The following is a 20,138-nucleotide window of genomic DNA, read 5'->3' on the forward strand; positions in this document are numbered from 1 at the left end:
CTGGCATTAAAGATTGTGAATCTTAACACTAAGTGCATTCACAGACATTCCTCTGTCTCTGACAAACACACTTCATGTTGAGAAGAAGGTGATGTGAGTTTCTAGGTCTGGAAGGGGATGTGATGTGTGGGACTCCTTATGAGATTGCAAGGCTCAAGGCTATTTTCCTGTAGAAAATGACCTCCCTGTCCCCCTTCATATGCTGCTTTCTGCACTTGACTTTTCACATTTATACTGTGAAGGTTTCTGCCTGACAGCAAGATTCTTCACTTAAAAGCATCCTGCAGCCTATTCCTATGGTTCTTGTCCTTGATTTTGGTCTTGGGAGCCAGACCAAGAGCTCACAAGAATTTACTTTCAGGTCACTCTTCTCCAGTTCACAGAAATATCAACAAAGCTGTTGTCTGCAGTAATCCTGAACAGTGCAACCTGCTGCCCAAGTCACTGGGCCTATGGCAGGGTCAGAGGGATGCCTCTGGTTCAGGACCTTTCCTGGTATGCTCCTCTGGAGCTAAAGGCTCTGCTCTGCAAAATCTGTCTTGTGTAAGGACAAAAGGAGAACTGGCTGTAAAGTTATGCTGAGGAGAAACAGAAGCAATTTCATGGAGTCCTTCTGAGCAAAGAAAGTTGTGGGTTTGGGGGTTTGTTTTCTTTTTTTTTTTTTTTTTTTATGTTATTTCTCTATTTGTATTTATAGCTCTGCTCAGAGAAATGGGAATTTCAAACCTATTCTTTGAAAAGAAAGAGAATCACGCCAAAAACATTTCACTAACTACAGCATCATTTTTCTCCCTTCTATCTGGAACAGTCCTCAAAGAAAGGGAAGGCAACTGAGCATAATTAGCATAGACTATGCCAGATAATTGAAAAACAAAAATGGAGCAAAAGAATAAGCAGAGAGGATGGAGAAAAGGTCCTCTTCACCATATACAGACACAGAGAAACTGGGGGCTAAGACTGGGGCAACATAGTCCCACTGTGCCTTCATTTAGTAACGTTTAGGCATTAAATTCACATCAGCAAAGTTGTGTCCATCAGGTTAGCCTGGTTTTTCTCACCTTCTTGTCTGCCAAAGGTCATCTTCTTCTCTGAGCTGGTCGTGTTGGCGAAGTTCATCTTGTGCAAAGACTGCAGAAGAGTATCAGTGTAAAAAGGGATTACTTCATGGTGAGATTAAGAGTTTGTCTTATCCTACATGCATGAGATGGCATTCCATGCTGCATGCGAAGCAGCTGCCCTAACTCAGTATGGTGTGGTTGAACTAGAAGCAAAGGGAATCTGGCAGCGATGCCCAGAGATCACTGAGTAGGAGGTACTAGGCAAGATGAAACGTCACGATCCAAAAAAGAAGGAGAATTGCAAAGATTTTTCTAATCTAGGCAACTAATTTCCACCAGGAAGCAAAATGAAGTTTTATTCAGTCATTTTCAGGCTGCACAGGGTGTTCCCTGAAAGCATTAATGTAATTGAGGGTTTTCTGATGACTGGACTCTCCTGGACTGGAAGTAGTGTGTATAAGAGATGGTGAAAGGGAAGGGTTTGTCAAAGCAGCTGCAGTCTTCAGCAGACATGTAAAGCAGAAATGCTGTTTTCACATGGAGTGGAATTCTGGAGAGCTAGAGATAGGAGATCATTACATTCTGAAAGGTTTTGATTATCATTTCTGTGGGAAAAATGTGTATTTGTGTGTAGAGGAAATGGGTGACTTGGATTTATATCAGGTTTATGTCAGGAGATATTCTGTCTTTATTATGTAGGGAAGAGTAGGAATTGGGTCTATATGGAGGACTTAGGTTGACTGTGATTTAAGTGATTCTTCCCAGAAATGATCCCACCTCCCTGGCTTCTTGAATGAGCTACTTCTCAAAGCAGAAAAGAAGGCAGCAAACAGATAGCAGAATAGAAAATCAGTGTGACATCTGTCTTGCATATATGCTTATGTTTCCTTTTCTGATCTGTGAGTTTTTCTGGCACAAAATGACTAAATTTCAACAAGTTCAAATCATGCCTCACATCATCCTATGCAGCAACTTGTTTACCCATTATATTACAGGCAAGCAATTTCAATATTGACAGATTGGCTAAAGCCCAAATTTGATATGCTGCTATTAGCATATTTTTACTGTTTCTGTGCTTACAAAGGAACCAGAATGTTCCCTGGCAGTCAAGGCTAATAAGTATGCAAATCATGATCTGTGCTTATAGGCACGCTCTTTTTTTGGTGCATGAATCACTATGCCAATTTGGCACTCCCCTTTCTGATCAGAGATAAACAGAGCTGCAGGGATTAGGGTGACAAATAATTTCTCCTGAGAACTGTCTGGGCTTTGAAATGTGCAGAATTGTGTTTAATGCCCCTTACTCTGTACCGTTCATGTGCTGTAAGAAAAGCTACCTACCAAAGGGTTAATACTCAGGTCTCTGTACTAGAATATGGGAACCCATGAGGGCTTCTAATTTTTAAGGTCACTTTTAAGCTTAAATCTTCGTGAGCTAAGAAGCGGCTTTGTATCTAATAATTTTAGGGACTGAATAGAGATTTACATTACAAAGGGATCTGTATGAACCAAGAGCATGTGGAACAAGATCTCAGAACAAGCAGTGATCAGTTACTATGCATATACATTTCTCAAGCTCATATCTCCCCTATCTGTGCACTTTCTTCAATCACGATGGTCTCAGTATGATGAACGGCACTTCTTTAACAGCTCAGATCTGCAGAGTATACCCTCCAGACCACTATTCCTTGTACTGCTGGGCACTTCCACATGAGCCCTGTGTGTCTAGAGCATTGCTTTGTCATGTAAGAGTGACAACATCATCTTTTTTGTTCCTTCTGTGCTGTTTTAGAACTGTGGGACCACTTCTCTCCACTGTCAAAATGCACCATGCATCGAGAAACCTGCAAGGCATTTAGGCATTACAGCAGTGGAGGTCACTGAAGTGCATAAACAGACAAAATTATACTGGAGGATACTAACGAAGATCAAAAGGAAAACTTATGATTCCTCTTATGTTGCAAGCATTTCTTTCTCCCAGGCTCAGCCAGTCCATCACGTCTCACTATCCCTTTGTTATCTGCGCCCAACTCCTCTCTACTTACAGTAATAGCTGCTGTTTTAAGTCCCAAGGTAAAACTCTTTTATCTCAACTAATGCTCTTTTGAGAGCATCAGCAAAAGGGCTAGGAAGTGTCATCCATGTTGAATGTAAAAGGGAGTCTCTCCTGTGGTTGAATATCAGTGTATTTGATCTTGAGTCAAGCCACGTAGTGGATGATTTGGGAGCTTTGTGTGTGCCATTGCTGATCAATCCTTTTATAATTCTTTTTATTGTCTTCTCACTAGGAAGGCTTGAACGTGCAGCTTGCTTTAATTTCCCCATTTTTACCCAGAGAAATAAAATGTGCTTACCTTGTCCTTTTCCCAGGCCTACTGAAGTTAGATATAAGCCTTCTTCATCTCCTTTGGAAACTCTGTGAGCTCACTTGAGCAACCTAGATTAAAGATCACATTATATATAGGAAACAAACATACAAACAACAAAAACCAGTGCACAGAAAGCCATGAAGTCATCTGTTTACTAATGGAATGCCCATTCGGATGATGCATTTTAAAATTACTTCCAGCTGCCAGGGTCTTGCTGAACATCTGGCAGGTCCATATAGCCCCTCAGTAGCACATGGGTCCTTACAGGACCAAGGTCTTATCTAGGATTTGAAAGCCCTGATCTCAATTTTCTGCTGTGTGATAGATGTACCTGGGCTACTAGTTTAATCTCTCTAGGTCCCATTTGCCTTTCCTAAAATGAGTGCATTTTATACTTGCTGTGAGAATAGGTAAGTGCAATGAAACACTCAGATATGACTTGACTTGAAGCAAATAATCTAATACTGAAAAATGTTTGAAGGGAAAAAAATCTCAAGGGAAATGGGATGGTAGAGTTCATTGTGAAGAAATAGAAAGTCATTGAAATCAAATGGGAAAAAAAGAATTTTTGGAAAGACAAAAAATGTAAGACAATGCCCAGTGCTGCAGAGAGAAAAATGGAGAGGATGGATTCCGTTTGTAGAATTGTGGGTTAATATTCAATCCATATTATCACTTCATATTATCCAATGTCTCTTAGGTACATGAGATGACTGCTCAATCACAATATTAATAAATGGCTTTATAAATAAGCTTTTCTTCTCACAATACTTTTAATGAAGGGACATGTGAATGCTTACAGAAGACTACCTAGATGTCTCCTAAGGCAACGTTTCCATGTTTTGGCAGATCTCAGGATGCTAAGACTTGTTAAAAAGTGGTCAGTGGTATGCATTCTGAATGTGTCCTTGACTACGTGTCAAATGCACTAAAAAAGCAGCTTTCAGAGCAGCTCCAGGCCAGGAGTACTTCACACTCAGCCCATTCTCCATTCAGCCACATTCACGATCATTGCTGACTGGGACTGATCAGGCACAACCTGAACTCTGCGCTCTCCTTTGCACATGCTAACTGGTTTGGCACATGCAAGGCAGGAGAGTTTGTTTTGTTACCTGTATTAGGGGTAGTAGTATAGATATTTTTTGTCTCTAATTCCCACAGAAGCTTTTCCAGTGGGCTTCAGCGTGCTCGAGACCAGAATGCTAATCCGTGCCATAGCATTTGCATTGCAAGTACCAAAGAAAATCACATCTGTATGTATGATTGATTACATTTTGTCTTGCAACGATAATGGGCAAGTGCAGAATATGTACTGCTGGAAGGAAGAAGAAAGAAGGGCTTAAATATCCATGCAAAGATTTAGAAATATTGACAGCGCGCTTCATGAAGGCTCCTTACTCATGAAACAGTCACTGCTCCTGAGGCCACTGATTTTACAAGTGGTGATTCAAAACCTGAGGTAAGAGCCAAGGCTTGTGATGAAAAATTGTATTTAATACTTAGGGCTGTGAGTAACACTGACCACATTGTGAGTAATATTTCTCCGCAGAGGAGCTTCTGTTTCAACATAAGGCCCAACGGTATCAGACAACACTTGGGCTCAATAACCATAAGAAAATAGCCTCCCTTCAAACTAAAGGGTAGCTAAGAAGGTCGTGGTCTTTTGTCTTGGTGTTCTGCAGTCTCTAATATGTAGATTAACACCTGAAACAACAGTGTGATGGAGAGGTTCTCAATTTTCCTGTGGGCTCTTCCTATGGAAGGCATTAAGAGGCATTATTTTATGTGTTATTCAAAGAGTGGGAGCAGAGCTACCCAGAAAGAGGTTCTAGGTTTCTTTTTAATTAAATGTGCCTGATATACTAATTAGGCTAAAATAATCTTTTTTCAAGGGATGTGGTGTGGTAACAAAGTTTTGCAGATAAGCATTCTTGATGGATGTGCCACTTGCCTACAGTCTCGATGGAAAGAACATGATAATCTTGCCTATTCCTTAGTAGCAGCACTCACAAATGTTTCCTACAGATATTTTGTTTGCTTACATAAAGATTGGGGCTTACCCAGGTTATTACCATTAATAAATTATGAAGAGCACAAAAATATATGAAGATGTACATCTGAAAGCATATTGGTCTTCAAAGAAGAGTCAGCTCCATAGAAAAAAATCCTTACTTTTTATCATGTATCAGGATCTACATTCAAACCACAAATCTAGCACACAAAAATACTGCTTTTTGTGGATATCAGGAAGGCCTCGTATATCTGTGCACTACAATTTCAGGTCACAGTCTGAACTGAAGAGAGCACCAGATAAGAAGGCACAACTAGCCTGGAGAGCTCAGGTGCAAGCAAGGCACCTGAGTGATTGGAAAAGGTGGAGCCAGGATCCACCCCTCCTCACCCTCATTTAAGGGTTGGCAGCCAAGGGAGCGACATCTGTCTGGATGGGGGTTGCATTCCTTTTGAGCTGTTGTTGGAAGGGGTGAGTCTATTATTATTTTAATCCTGCTACTGCTCTGCAGGGTTTGTGTACCCCTAGAAGGCACTGTCGCCACCTTCTTTTGCTGTACGTGCTGCCTGTATAGTTTGTGCTAATGTGGAAAAAAAAAAAAAAAAGACCAAAACTTTCTAACACTCATACCATGCTAGTTCAGGACCATTCATTATTGTAGCCAAAGGGACCATTCTGATGATCTAAGCTTACCACCTTCCAAACCAAGACAAGAGAGCTATACTTAAAACCCTTAGTAATTATGTGATGTTGAAAGGCATGTGATTTAAGATTTTATATATCTAATTTAACAAGTTATGTCATATCCCTAGATGAGTTATTTGACCAGTTAATTAGCCGGCTATTTAAGATTTGTTTCATTAGAGCATGACCTGGTACAGTTTCAGTTTCCAGCTAGTAGCTGCTAACGTGCAATGCCTAAAGGCTGCCTCATGTTTATCAAGGTAGGTGTCTGTAAATTATTGTCATAAAACATTTTCTCTTCGGGTAGAGCCAAACTAGGTATATTTTAAGTATCTTGGTGGAATTGTGTCTCCTATATCTATTGGAATTTCTAAGAATTAAGTACCCCTGGAGGTCTTTTCTGACCCCACTTTGAGGTTTTTCATCATATCTTATGAATGATAGACAACAAGATTCCTCAATAGACTCATTTGCAGAGCTGAATCTGATTTCACTCTCCTGTGAAATCCTGATCCTTGCCCATATAGCAGCTGTGCTTGAGCTGATCACCACAATATTGCACTTGGAGGATGTCTAAGTATCTGTCATTACTCCTATACTGATGTGAGGCAAGCTGCATTCCAGTATGCATGATCTGCAGTGAGAGAGTGGGTGAAAGGAAACTTACTAGCTTGATGGAAGCTGACCCTTGTTATTTTCATGTTATTATTGAATAGCTCATGTTGTTGGTGTTCTTTGCAGTTTTGTTTTTTAATTTATTGTACAAAAAATATATCCCAATCCTTTTTTTCTTAGTAAGGAAAAGGTTGTCTGTGCTTGAGATAAAGCTTTCTGACTCATTCTCTCCACTAGCTTTCTTGTTTTGATCTCTCCATGATGTGGACACCCTCACAGGGATTTTTCTGTATGCACTGTGCTCATCATCCTGACAAGACTGTTACATCTTCAGCATTGTAAACTGCTGCTTTTTTATTTTCCCACCCATTCTAATATCCAAAAAATACTGGGAAATAAGCTACCCTTACAATGTGATATACATGCTGGCTTTTGTCATGACAAATGTATTTAGCTGGCAGCAAAGTAGCAAATACATTAAATAAGGAGTCTGTTGCCCAAAAGAAAAAGGTTAATTTTTTGCATTTTGCCTGTTACTGTAACTGAGTGTTCCCTATCCAAGTCCTCCATCTGTGCACACACTATGGGATATTGCTATGCAATGAATTCCTGATTCAGCAAAATACTCTTAACACATGCTCAGCTTTGAACATGCTTCAAGTAGTATTTGCTGAAGCAACAGAAAAAATAATAATTTTTCAAAGAAACAGCAAAAGCAGGCTGAAGGAGGATGAGATCTGTGAAAAGACAAAATGAAATCAAACAAAAATAAACATTGGCCTGCTTGAATGGGAGCAGGTTTCTATGGATTGATGTAGGAGACTGGGTTGTACCTCTGCTCCAGAAAGATCATGTGGTGAGAGGTGGGAAGTAACAGATCTGAGACCTCTTGTGGGACGGTCTCCTAAATTTATGTACAAAAAGTGCTGCTGAGTAGCAACATATCTCAGGTCTTCAAAGTCCTGGAGTATTTTTTGTCATATATTTATAATGACCCACAGCTCAGACAGGAGAAAAAAGATATAAACACCAAACACAGCTGCTTCTAGCCTGTTGGCCATAAAATCATTTTCTAGTGATTCCAATCTCTTATGCCCTTGTTAAATTGCCCAGGCCAAATCATCATCTGTCAGGCTTATCCAGCAATAAAATTGTTTTGTGCTCAAGTGTCACACGAATTTGACAGTGGTGTTCAGTATTCTGTTCTGTACTTCAAAGCAAAACTGTGAAACAAAGCCAACACCACCTCTAGAGATGGGAAGTTACTGTGGTGAACCTCACAAGTGTGAAAATTCACATCTGCCAGCTCTCTGGTGATGTCCTGTGTTTCTTTTCCATGCTCTCTGGGTCTGTATTTCCAGATCAGTCATTTTTCTTTTTATGTTTTTGCAAGGGTTAGGTGCAGAATGTGAACTCAACATTTCCTTGATTACATCTGCAACTGTAAACATCTGTAGCTATGCCAGTACTGTTTCTATTTTCTTTATTTCCTCTTTTTTCCACATGCTATCAGAGTGCATACGAATGGTTGAACTACCCAAACAGTGGAGAATATTACTTCACTAGTTAAAAGCACTGAAAATCAGAATGTGCTTTAAGGCATGAAAGCAACTGGATTGGAGATGGCTAACTGTTGAATGAAACAGTGTCACTGTATTGTCTATTGAGCAATAAAGCTGCTCTGCTGCCATTGCCCCTTCAGGAGCATCCTCCAGTTACCAGTACCAGAAACAGATGTGATGGGGGGGACACCAAAGACACCAAATTATTCTACATCATGTATTATTGAATGTTTATCTTGAAGTCTGCTTCCTTCTTGTTTTTGTTTTTTTGGTTTTTTTTTTTTGTTAGGGGTCAGGGAGACTTGTACCCTTTATCATAGAATGGAATGGATTGGAAAGGACTTAAACATCATCCAGTTCCAACCTCCTACTGTACGTAAGCTTGCCACCCACCAGATCAGACTGCCCATCTAACCTGGCCTTAAATCTTCGATCGCCGTTACAAAAAGCCCTCGAGAGGACCTGAGGCACAGCAGAGGAGGTAGTACAGCTCTCTCCCAGGCTGCCTTAAGGTGGTGCTTTTGTAAGGTACCCCTGTCTGCACTCCCCTGCAAGGAGTCTTGTTATTGCTATTGGTGGTAAGTGCCAGGGCACTTAGTGAACCCGGCAATAGTGTGAGGGTACTGGGCAGCAGGGCAGGGCTGATCACTTGCACCCCTATAGGACTTTCTTGTTGAGTTAGTGAGCCTGCTGGTAGCCATGGGTGCACCCCGGCAGAAGGCTTCAAACACAAAAACTGTGAAGAGCCATGCAGAGGTCCCAAGCACGCGCAGCAGAAAGACAGTAGCCAAGAAGACGGTCCAGAGCCAGACTGAGGTCTGGTGCATGCATAGAGAGGAGAACAATGGTATGAAGTGTGTGGCGACTCAGAGATAACATCACGAGATGCTAGTGTGCAGGTTACTGGCTGTGAGGAGTGCCACAGCCTGGCCTTTGCAATGCCACAGGAAGGAGGCAGCACTTGTACAAGGTGCGAGCAATTGAATGACTTGCTCAGCCTTGTGATTAGCCTGAAGGAGGAAGTGGAGAGGCTGAGGACTATAAAAGAGTGTGAGAGGGAGATTGACTGGTGGTGTCAGTCCCTCTCAACCTCAGGTACTCGGCACACAGACGAGGCTCCTCACGGAGCACGTCAGCCCCTGCCACCTTACAAACACCTGGTAAAGGGGAACCAGCCAGCTGACAGCGTTTCAGCGAGCCCCCTGTCCTCTCTTCCCCCTGACAGCAGTTTGAGAAGGGAGGAGGAGTGGAAACGGGTACCTGCTCGGCGGAGGGGGCATCCCCCATCCCGACCATCCCCGGCTCCCCAGGTGCCTCTGCGTAACAGGTTTGAGGCCCTGGAAGTTGAGGGGGGGACGAGTGAGAGTGCGGAGACAGGTTCACCCGTGAGGTTGCCTCAGGCGAAGCGGTCGCCCCCAACCCTCAAGACTGCTTCTACCCATAAGGACAGGAGAGTGATTGTCATAGGCGACTCCCTTCTGCAAGGAACAGAAGGCCCTATAAATCTTATCTTTAAATGAGTCTTGTCTAAAGAAAAGCATTAGGTGAAAGGCCAAAGTAAGCATAAGGTAAAACTGAAGCCTCACAGCACTCAATTTTTCTGCTGACTTCAGTGGGCTTAAAACAGCATCTAGGTGTGTTAGTTCCACGTTCTATGGCCACTACTATTCATACATAAAGCTTCCTGAAAAAGAAAAGTCTAAGAAGCACAGAGGAGTGCAAACAAGCTGAGCGCACCACTCTAGCTGCTGTATCTGTGTATCTGCCTTTAGATTGTTCTGCCTGTATTTATGAAGCATCTATTAACTGGTAATCTCCAAGCATCTCAAAAGCTCCCATGAATTCAGGATGAAGGGCTCTTTTGGTGCAGCAAAGTATAATTACACTGCCACTATCTTTCCCTCTTTCTTTTCCAACTGGAGAAACAGAGACAAATTAATCACCAAGTTTTGTCATCCTTATTTAAGTTGAACAGTTCTTTTCCTGAATAGTCACCTCAATTCCTCCTGGCTGAATATTGTACTGCTTAATTTGGGAAAGAGGAGCAGATGCAGGTGTTACATGACTTGTCTTAGAATTTTGATGAAGGAGACAGAAAGAAAATCTGCTGGCTTTCAATTTGCTAGTCTGAAATTAGAGTAAATAGTTTGAAGTTAGAGTAAATCATCCATCTGACAGGACTTTTCTGTTGGGCCTTGGTAATACTGGACTCAGCAGCATGGTAAACCATCTTTCACAAATCCACCGTGTTAACCCAATCCCAGAGATGATTCAAACACTTTTTGGTAGGTTGGTATCTCTTTTCTGAACTGATGATGGTGAAAAAAATCTTAAATGTATGGTTGTGTGCTTAAAGAAATGTCACTGTTGAATCTTCTGTGTTCTATTATATTTTCCAAAGTAGGAACTTGCTTTCTCTCAGTGCCATCTCCACCTTCCTAATCAGTGCTGAAAATGGTTCAGACAAAAGCTTGGCTTCTGCCTGTGATAAGTTGATGACGTTCACATTCAGGTTGATGATGTTTTTGGTGATGTTGAGGGATTTTGTCCCTCAGAATAAGAAGCAGTTACTAATATTTTGCCCACAAATATCCAACTCACAGGTCACCTTTTTCCATTAAAATGTTCTTCTCCTAGAGCTGCACCTTCTCACAGGTTTTCATAGACTCACCTTGATCAGCTTCCCCATTCCTCCCTCCAAATGCACAGCAAAGTGGGAAAAGTGTTCCCAGATAATTTGCAGGAGTGCATTATACTTGCTCAGCGCTGCCTAACAATTAGTGTCACTTGGCATGTTACTGTCTTTTTCCTTCTAGAAGCAAATTCAATAGCTGTTTCAAAAGAATGGGGGTGGTTTTGGCAGCTATGTGACCCAGATACGAGCCTGAGTTTGAGAGTATTTTCAGCAATGCTGTCTTGGCTTATCTCTGGGTTGGGAATGTGAAGCTCTCTGTAAGCATCCAGCTGCAGTGGAGTTAGGCAGCTGGAGTCCTGGCTGCTCGCTTAGGGCAAAACGTCAAGGGCCAAGCTGCATAGAAAATGCCCTTGGCAGCTGCTGAATGGAGGGAGGAGTGGAGAGAAGGCAGTAACAGTGGGTAAAACAGATCCTGCAAACAAGGGGGGGGGGGGGGGGGGGGGGGGGGGAGGGGAAACTTTGCTGCACCTGAGATGGGGAGATGGTTCTCTTCTGGGTTCGGGTTATCTGGTTTCCAGCTTTGTCTTGGGATCCTTCTCAGCTCAGCAGAGTATGGGGCAAGAGGGGTTGAGGACAGCTCCTGTCTGCTCCCAGTACATACCAAACCAAACAGGAGATCTGCAAAATGTAGACTAAGGGAGTTCTAGTGGGGGAGTGTCACACCAGACTTCTTTTGTCACCTCTTTGTCTGAGGAAAAGCAGTGTTGTGTCAGAAGGAGATTTAAGGTAGCTTAAGATTTAGGATTCAGGCAGCTGCCTAAATGCCTGCGCTCTGCTGTGCCCACAGGGACAGGCGTCAGCAAGTCAAGTACCTCCAGTGGGGCAATGTGTTCATTTTCCTGCCTCCAACTGTTGCCACTGTCAAGGACGTTGCATCATGTTGCACAGCCTGCCTTATCCTCTTCCTGGCTTGTTCATTATACTAAATTTTGTAGGCTTGTAGAAAGGAGGCTGTGCCAGCTTCTTGTCACCTAAGAAAGCTCCTGTGTCATGGGGACTCTTTGACAGCTTCATTTGGGCAGCTTTGTTTGTTCTCTGTGCTGTATTAGCAGCACAAATGGGTGGAAACTGAACCAACTATCCAGCCTCCAACATATGATCTGGAATAAGTCAGCTCCAGAAACATTTTTCCTGTATTTTATGCTCACTGCAGGAGGTGGTGGTTTTTGTCCAGGAGAGCTGGAGAGAAAACCTAGCAGGTGACAACGGTGCAAACAGATTGAGAGGATGGCATGGAGATGGAAAAAATGCCAGATATCTCCAAATCCAAGTGCCTACGCTTAGAATCATCTGTCACAGTGATTGCACCAAGAGTCTGTTGACTGCAGACTGATGGTTCTCAGATATTGTTCTTACATCCCTTTCCGTGTCCCTTTACCATGATCACACAGGTTTGGGTGGGCTGTAAATGTGAGGACAAGGAGACTTTCAATAAGGGGCATACTATCCAGTATCTGCTTTTGAACCAGACAGCCATGTGTGAGAGGTGGCTAAATTTAGGCGTGTTGTCTGTGAATGGCAAACAGAAAGAGTCTTCAACCATTAGCTGCTATCAGAGCTGGCTCCCACTTATTCAACTTCCATTGTCCTGGTTAGGGCTGCACTCCAGAAGTGAGGAGTTAGCTGGTTAGGACTTATTATGAAGGCCATGGGGAATTATTTGTGCTTATTCATATCTCCTCACTGATGACTTTATGCACCTGGAAAAGAATGAATGAGTAGAGTTTACAGAGTTCTTTTGGTAGAAATTTACTGTGCTTATTTTCCTTGTTTTTCTTGTGTAAGCACGTGGGGGAGAACAAGCCATAAAGTGTCCTGTTCTATACTAGTTTAAATGTTGAAATGTTTAATTTCAGAATTGGAGGACATGTTAATGATAGCATAATCCAGTTCAAATACATTATTGGCTAATTGTATCCATACTGGGTGCTCCTTTCCAGCTGCAGCCTCTTGTTGGATTTCCCCAGCCCCGTGACACCGGTTTCCATGTCTCTCCATTTTCTCTGTTTCAAGCGCATGAGTAGATTTATTCACTTAAAGTGAAGAATGCTTAAGATCCTTAAAGTGAAGCATATCCTTAAGGGTTTTGCTGGACAAAGGCCAAAGATGTGCGTTGTTGCTCATGTCTCATCGTGTACATGAGACATCCACTAACAAATAAAACAAGTTCTGTCATGTGCTAATGGCACTATTTTCAATTTGCTAGCGGACATGTTTTCCTGTGCAGATGTTTTTGAATGTAAACAAGGAAAAAAAAACAGCACTGAAGTGGTCAACATTTTGGTTTTCATTTCATTCCACAATTACAATTTTAAGAATGATTTCCCCTTAAAACTTGCAACTGTTTGTGCCTTGGCACCCAGAGTGGCACCATTTGTGGGGCCTGAAAGGAACAGTGCATTCAAGAAGTGCTGACACATGCAGCATCACTCCAACTATGGGAAAGCACTGCTATAATTAACTCCAGGGATTCTCTTCATTTCCATGGAAATTACAATATATTTTCCCCTGTAACCTGAACAATGACTGCAAGGTTGTTTTTTTTTGTTGCTGTTTTGTTGGGTATTTTTGCCTTAACCCTTACTTTTCAATTCACTCTCTTTAAGAATGAAAACTTTTTTTTTTGAACTTTGATCCTCTGCCAAAACTTGTATAAGCAGCAGTTTACGAAATAATGTTTCTCCTAATTTATGCAAAGAATGGGAAAGTATTCCCACTAATGCTACAGATGGCTGTGCCCTGTCTGTAGCTGCTGTGTAATCATAATAATGGAGACCTGACACTTCTGCACACTTATAACAGTTATGCCACCTAATAGGTTTATTAGTCTAAGCTCAATAGCTCTGCCAACCTGAGAAAATCTGAAGGACAATCTCTTTCTTTTACATTACTGTTATGTTTTCCCAGGCACTTTAGGAAACAGCGATGAATGAGCCTTGGCTAATGCTGAGAAGAGCTGCTGAGCATCTTTACTGTTGTATGGTGAGCCACGCTGCTTCCTAACTGTGGCAGGTACATCTCATCTCTGTGGCAGCTTCCCCCCCCCCCATATTAAAAATGATCATCTGTGAAGCTAGCCAAGGGAAGGGGCTGTGTCCATGCAGGATGGCTGTGAGCAAGTGTGAACCTTTCCTCTGAGGTCAGGAAGCTTTGAATAAAGCCTTAGGCAAACAGGAGGTGTTTGTGACCACTGATCACACCTCTGAGAAAGGGCTCTCTCAAAAGCTGCCCCAGTGGGGACCAAATCTCTGAGGATCTTTGTCCTGTTTGGATCTAGAGGCAAGAGGGTTGCAGTGTGATATCTGTAACAAGACAGAAGTAAAAAATGCGGAGATCTGTGCAGGTTAGTACATGAGATAGCTCTGCATGTTAATTATTCCTGTGGCTCTAACAGCTTTCTTTTGATGCTTAAAGACAAATGTAATAAGAAGATGAGCTGAAAATGATGACTGCTGTCTCAATAAGCTGCAGAACCTCCATTAACACAATGTATTGGAACATACTTTTTCCCTATCTCTAAAACATCTGTAGTTGCATTGAATGCCACCTGAACGTGTGCCTGTGTCTCCAGCAGGCACAGCACCTTAGCAGTCTCTCCCAAGAGCAGATAGCAGCTGTTTCTTGAGTGTTTCACTGAATGACAAAGCACAGGATTGCATAATAAATCTTCAGCGTGTCTCTGGGCAGGTCGCTGATAACCTGTTTCAGTCCATTCCTCCTGCTGTTTGGTGTTCACGTCTGCTGTGCGCACTGTAAATGAGGAGCCCACTTTCTGCATGGAGATCTGATGAATGGCAAAGAGACATAATTTATAGGGAAGCAACCTGAGCACTGGGATCTTTTCACCCATAAATAATGTGCCTTTTCACATGATTTTGAAGATCTGAGTCTTGTGGTGAAGCACACTATGGTGGAATTCTTCCCTGTGGTTACCTTGATGGACTCCCCGTGGCAGAGGCAACCCAAGCTTTGCGATGCCTTTGGTTGGAAATGCAGAACTGAAATACAGAAGTGCAGCCCTTTGTTGAAAATTGCTGCTCAAGACAGGAAAGAAACATCCTGGGCTAAAGCAAAGGCCCTGTGGGACTTTCTGCCCTGAGTCTGCTCTTTGTCAGAGCTGATGGCAGCAGCCTGGGTGCATGAAAGGCCCAGATCTCATGACCTCAGAGCCCTTTCCTTTGCTGTTTTTATTAATCTTCTCTTGTAAAGCTCCTCCCTGTTATAAGCTCCAGCTCTGGCTTCTCATTAATTGCCACTTAAGAACCGGACTGGCGGTTTGGACAATTAATAGCCTAATAAGTGAAGGAGCCTTTCACCTCAGGGTAAGAAATTCAAATCCAATCCGCAGCAGTAGTCTGGGGAAGTCATTAGCTCCAGATGGCTCATCAACAGCCAGCTAAACTGTGGCGGAGACCCTCCTGCCCTCCTTTCTGCACAAGGCACCATGTCCCTGCATCCCCGTGTCCATGGCCACAGGGCATGGGCTGATCCAGGTGAGAGAACAGCTCGCCAGCCTGGTGTCCGATAGTGGGGTGATGCTGATTTGTTCCCTGTGCTTGAAATGAACCCTGTGTGTATTGTGAGCATCTGCAGGACAGACAGACTCATCAGGGCTCGTGCACAACACTGATGAGATGAATCAGTGGTCGTGGTTTCAGCCGCCTGTCCATCTCCCTTGAAAAGTCAAAAGCCATTTATCTGGCACACTCATATTCAGACCAAAAGTCTTATTTCTTATGCAGCTTAAATTAAATCTTAGCTTGGTGCTGCTTATCTTCTGTGACCCAAATTAATCTCTCTTTTTTAATTATTTGTAGTATGATTGCAGAGAGAATTCAGTGCTGGTGGAAGTGACTGGATTCACAGCTGTGGAAATGCAGATGGAGACACCCTGTCTCATGCAGCAACTGTCTGAAGGACGGCTGCAGGACCATGCGCTGCCCTTCATCTGCTCCCAGTCAAGGCCAGGAAACCTGCTCATGTCACCCTGTGGACCAGTTCCTGTAGGCATTATCTGCAGACACTGTCAACAACAGCTTGCAATTTCATTCTTGCAACTACAGTGCTGGACATGTGGGGGTTTAATGAGAAATTCAATCATCATCCCAAAACCCAAATTGTGTTTAAAATACATTTCCACCCTGCCCTGCCATCTTGCTTCTGTTTAGAGCGTAGACAGCTCTATGCAGATGGGAATCAAACTGGCAGACTCCTTGGTGCCCTCTGCATCCCTCGACCTGAGTCACAGCCTTTGCAGCAGGAAAAAATGCAGGTCCTTGCCTCAATTTGCAGAGCAGATTTTGAGAGCAAACCTGTCATCACCAATGCCCTAAGCTGATAATGTGTACGGGGAGGTTAAGATGAGGACATCTGGTTTGTTCTATTTCTGGTACAAGAACAATATCCACCCGTCAAGGGGGAGGGCAGACTGTTCAGCATGGTGGCATCTCTAGCCAGCTAAATACAACTAGGCTCATGAGTCAGTTGTCTTTCTAGCATGGCATCAGACAAATATCTGAACTGTAGCATACAAAGGGTCCTTTGTTTCTATTTTAAGAGCTGTGTGAACAGAGCTAGAATACTGCAGCTATTTTCCACTACGGTTTATCCCTCCACACAGAGTCTGCTCTGATCAGGCAACAAAATCCCAGGCTTGGAAAAATCCTTGCCTCATGATCAGTAAATTCTGCTGCGAGCAAAGCAAGGTAAAAACATGAAGAAAAAAAGAAGAGTTGGTGTGGGCAGAAATAAAAAGAGAAAGCAATGCAGAAGAAGACATCAAAAGTCATAACTGGAAAGGAAAGAAGATATCAAGAAATACAATTGCAAATCAGAGGAGAGACTGGACAAAAACAAAGCATAGCAAGATCTGTTATTAAAGAAAATGTACAGACCTATAAAAGCGGTTGGGAGGAAATGCAGCCTGGCTTCAAAAAAGCTAATGGTGCTGGTCTTGAGTTGCACCAGGGAGGCTCAGGTAGGATATGAGGAAAAATTTCTTCTCAGAAAGAGTGATAATGCGCTGGCACAGGCTGCCCAGGGAGGTGGTGGAGTCACTGTCCCTGGAGGCACTGAGGGACATGGTTAGTGGGGACGATGGGTTGCTGGTTGGACTCCACCATCTTAGTATTTTGTTGGTTTTGTTTTTGTTTTGTTTTGTTTTTCCAAATCTTAACGATTCTCTGATGATTTTATAATTCTTTAGATCAGCTGGACCTGTCATGGCCCAGCCTAAATGGCAGGGTACCTCTGGCCTGGAGAAAAAGAAGCTCCAGGTGAGACTCAGCATTTTTTTTTGTGAAAGCTCCCCTCTGGGAAGTGGCTCCAGTCCCCCAGTGCCGATGTCTGAATGTCTATGAGCTCCACCAGAAAAGGAACCACCAGCAACAAAGGAGGTCTTTTCCACCTGCAGTCTGCCTGGCTCCAGAGCTTCTCCTCTGCTTCTCACAGAAATGAGCTTTTTCTTCATGCCAGGCTAAAAACCTGCAGGTCTCTCTTCCTAACTTCTGAATTTCACGAAGCAACCTGAGAAATGTGGAGTCTCTGATGCTGTTTCCTGAGGCAAAGCATTTAATTCTGCAGCACAATGATCTTTTGAAGTCTGTTAAAAAATGGCCCATTCTGCTCTAAAGGCAGGAAATAAAACTTAAGGTGTCAAATCATAGTACTGTCATTCACCTAAAGCAGACAGCGCATTTCAAAAGACTGACAATAATGTCCTGCAAACAATAATTTTTTTTTCTTCTCAGAATTTGTCCATAATTGACTAATTTCCAGCAGGGAAAAGAGATAATGAGAAGCTGCTCATGTTTTGGCCCAGGCCAGCAGCAATGCTGTGGGCTGTAGCTAGCTAGCAAATTGCACCAGTTCAGTCCCTCTAGGGCTAGGTTTTAAGTGTTAAGCTCTTGCAGCAATGCCACCACTGGAGTGTGCCTGCGGGACCTTGTTCCAAATCTTTGCAGCACGTCATTCGCCCCCAAGAGAGTATTTCTTGTTTATGTTTCAGAGAAAATGTTGCTTTTTTTTTTCTCCCAATCAATTCCCTAACATAAACGTCCTTGGCGGAGAATTTCTAACATTGACAACACTGTACATCTTTACCTCTCCAGGGTATTGCTTTCTTCTTTGCAATAAAATAGGTCTGCTGCAGTGGGAAAATTCCCAACCTTAACACACAGCACACAGCAGCTCTTCTATTCTTGGGAAGCAATAGAGAGATACACTAGCAACTGTTCCCTGTATTTATTTTATTATTCACACAAATGTGAATCACTAATCAGCATCTATCTTAAATCACCATAAACTTCCCGACTAGCTTGCTTTGTCTTTTTCTCCAGGCAGCCAGCCCAGCTGGTTCCCATAGGTACTAGCAAAATAAATCCCTGGGAGAGAGATCTAACATTTGATTCTTGCAAGCAAAAGCTTCTAGTATTACAGCCCAATAAAACATCAGTCAGCGCCTGGCAGTGTTCCTTTCTTCTGCTGCATCAGCCCAGCCCCTCCCTGATCTGCATTCCCTCCAGCAGGCAGAAGTCTAATTGAAATATTGACCAAAATAAAACCAATTCCCATAAATATGTACTGTTACCATGAGCTATAATTTTGTTCATTCATTATTACTCACAGTGACAGCCTGAGCCCAGGATGAGTAAGGGCTGCGATGGCAGCCTTCAAGGATGGTCCGTCCCTTTTCACAGGGATTCTGTACTCGTGCAGCATTTAAAGAGAGGGCCACATCAGCTGGGAGAGCTCTGCTGGCAGTAATGGCACCGCATTGATTTTTGCTCATTGAGCTCCAAGCTCCTTGTGCTGAAAGGGAGAATGTTGCCATCTGCATTGCATATCCGGGGGCTTTTTAAGCTCCCTTCATTAGGTTGTACTTAGAGACAATGCTCGCTCTTGATTCAGAAACTATGCACAAACACCTTAAATGGATTCACCAAGCTTCTCCCTGTGGACAACAGATAGCTCTAAGGGCAGAAACTGGAACATGACTGGTGTCACAGCCCATCTCCGTCACACACCTGTCACTGTATGTGACAGAGAAGAAAACAGGAGCTGGGACAGTACTTTGTGATAGAATAAGGTGTTGTAGGTATTTGTTGTTCAACTCTGAACCAAACAGCTTCAAGAGAAAGGACTGACCGTGTGCTAAATTGCACACTGCCTGCTTCTGTTCCTCTTGGGTTGCTTTCTGAGCTGGCCCAAATGTGCTGTCTGAAAAATGACTGACAGGCAGGCTTGAGGGGAAAGAGAATAGGAGATGGAGTATCCTGCTGCCATTTGTGACAGCCAGGGAGGGCTGTAACACGCACTGCAGGCTGCATCAGCTCCAGATGAGTGGCTACACCTTAGTGGAACAGCAGCATTTCACCTGTGTTCCTTGAGAAAACGTATGAATATCAATAAATGCAGGAAGCAGCAGCCCCTCAGGTTCCTGGCTGAGTTCTGATAGCAGCGCTGTGTCAGTTTGGATCTGCTTTTGGCCTTTACCAGATGGGAGGAACCAAGTGTGTAAGGATGCCAAAGAAGAGCCATGTCATGGATGTTGGGAGAGGATGGAGGTCTGACTGCAGTGAAGAGGAGAGGTACTGGAGGACTGTAGCAGGGTATATTTTCTTGTCCAACAACACCAGGTAGCCACAGATTGAGTCATTCCGCATGGCAGAGCATTTAGAATATTGGAGATTATCGCTCGTGGGATGCAGGATGCAGCTCAGGTGGTGTGAGGAAGGATGCTGATGTCTGCTGAGAGACTCACATGTGGTGGGGGCCTCCCAAAAGGCTGATCTCATGGCAGAGCAGGTGCTGCAGAAGGCTGTACTATGGTTTTCTGTGTATGATTCCCACCCTCAGCCACTTTAAAGCCAGGCATAAGTGAGAAGCCCAGCCCATCTGGCTTTTGTCCTACTTTCCTTTACTTGTATTTTGACAGTGTTCATATTCTGGATGTTTTCTGCAGTCATTGTTTAGCTAGAATGTGCCACTAGTTGTTTTTGCTACAGTCTCAATGAAGCAAGCTTTGAGGAGTGAAGGATGAAAGCAGGAGGAAAGAAATACAAATGGAAGAATAAAAGGGTAATCATGCTCTTACGAATTGGAGTTCTGATGTTTTATGAGTACTGTTAGAGACGTGTATAATGC

General features: G+C 43.1%; 1 long non-coding RNA gene across 1 annotated transcript; it reads left to right on the forward strand.

The window, feature by feature from the left end:
* Positions 1-5,877: 5,877 nt before the first annotated feature.
* Positions 5,878-20,027, forward strand: LOC125695566 (uncharacterized). The gene is made up of 4 exons (XR_007377992.1): positions 5,878-5,909; positions 13,902-14,006; positions 15,812-16,971; positions 17,200-20,027. It is a non-coding gene; the product is annotated as an uncharacterized LOC125695566 (long non-coding RNA).
* Positions 20,028-20,138: the final 111 nt, after the last annotated feature.

Source organism: Lagopus muta, chromosome 6 (genome assembly GCF_023343835.1).
Source record: "Lagopus muta isolate bLagMut1 chromosome 6, bLagMut1 primary, whole genome shotgun sequence".
NCBI lineage: Eukaryota > Metazoa > Chordata > Aves > Galliformes > Phasianidae > Lagopus > Lagopus muta.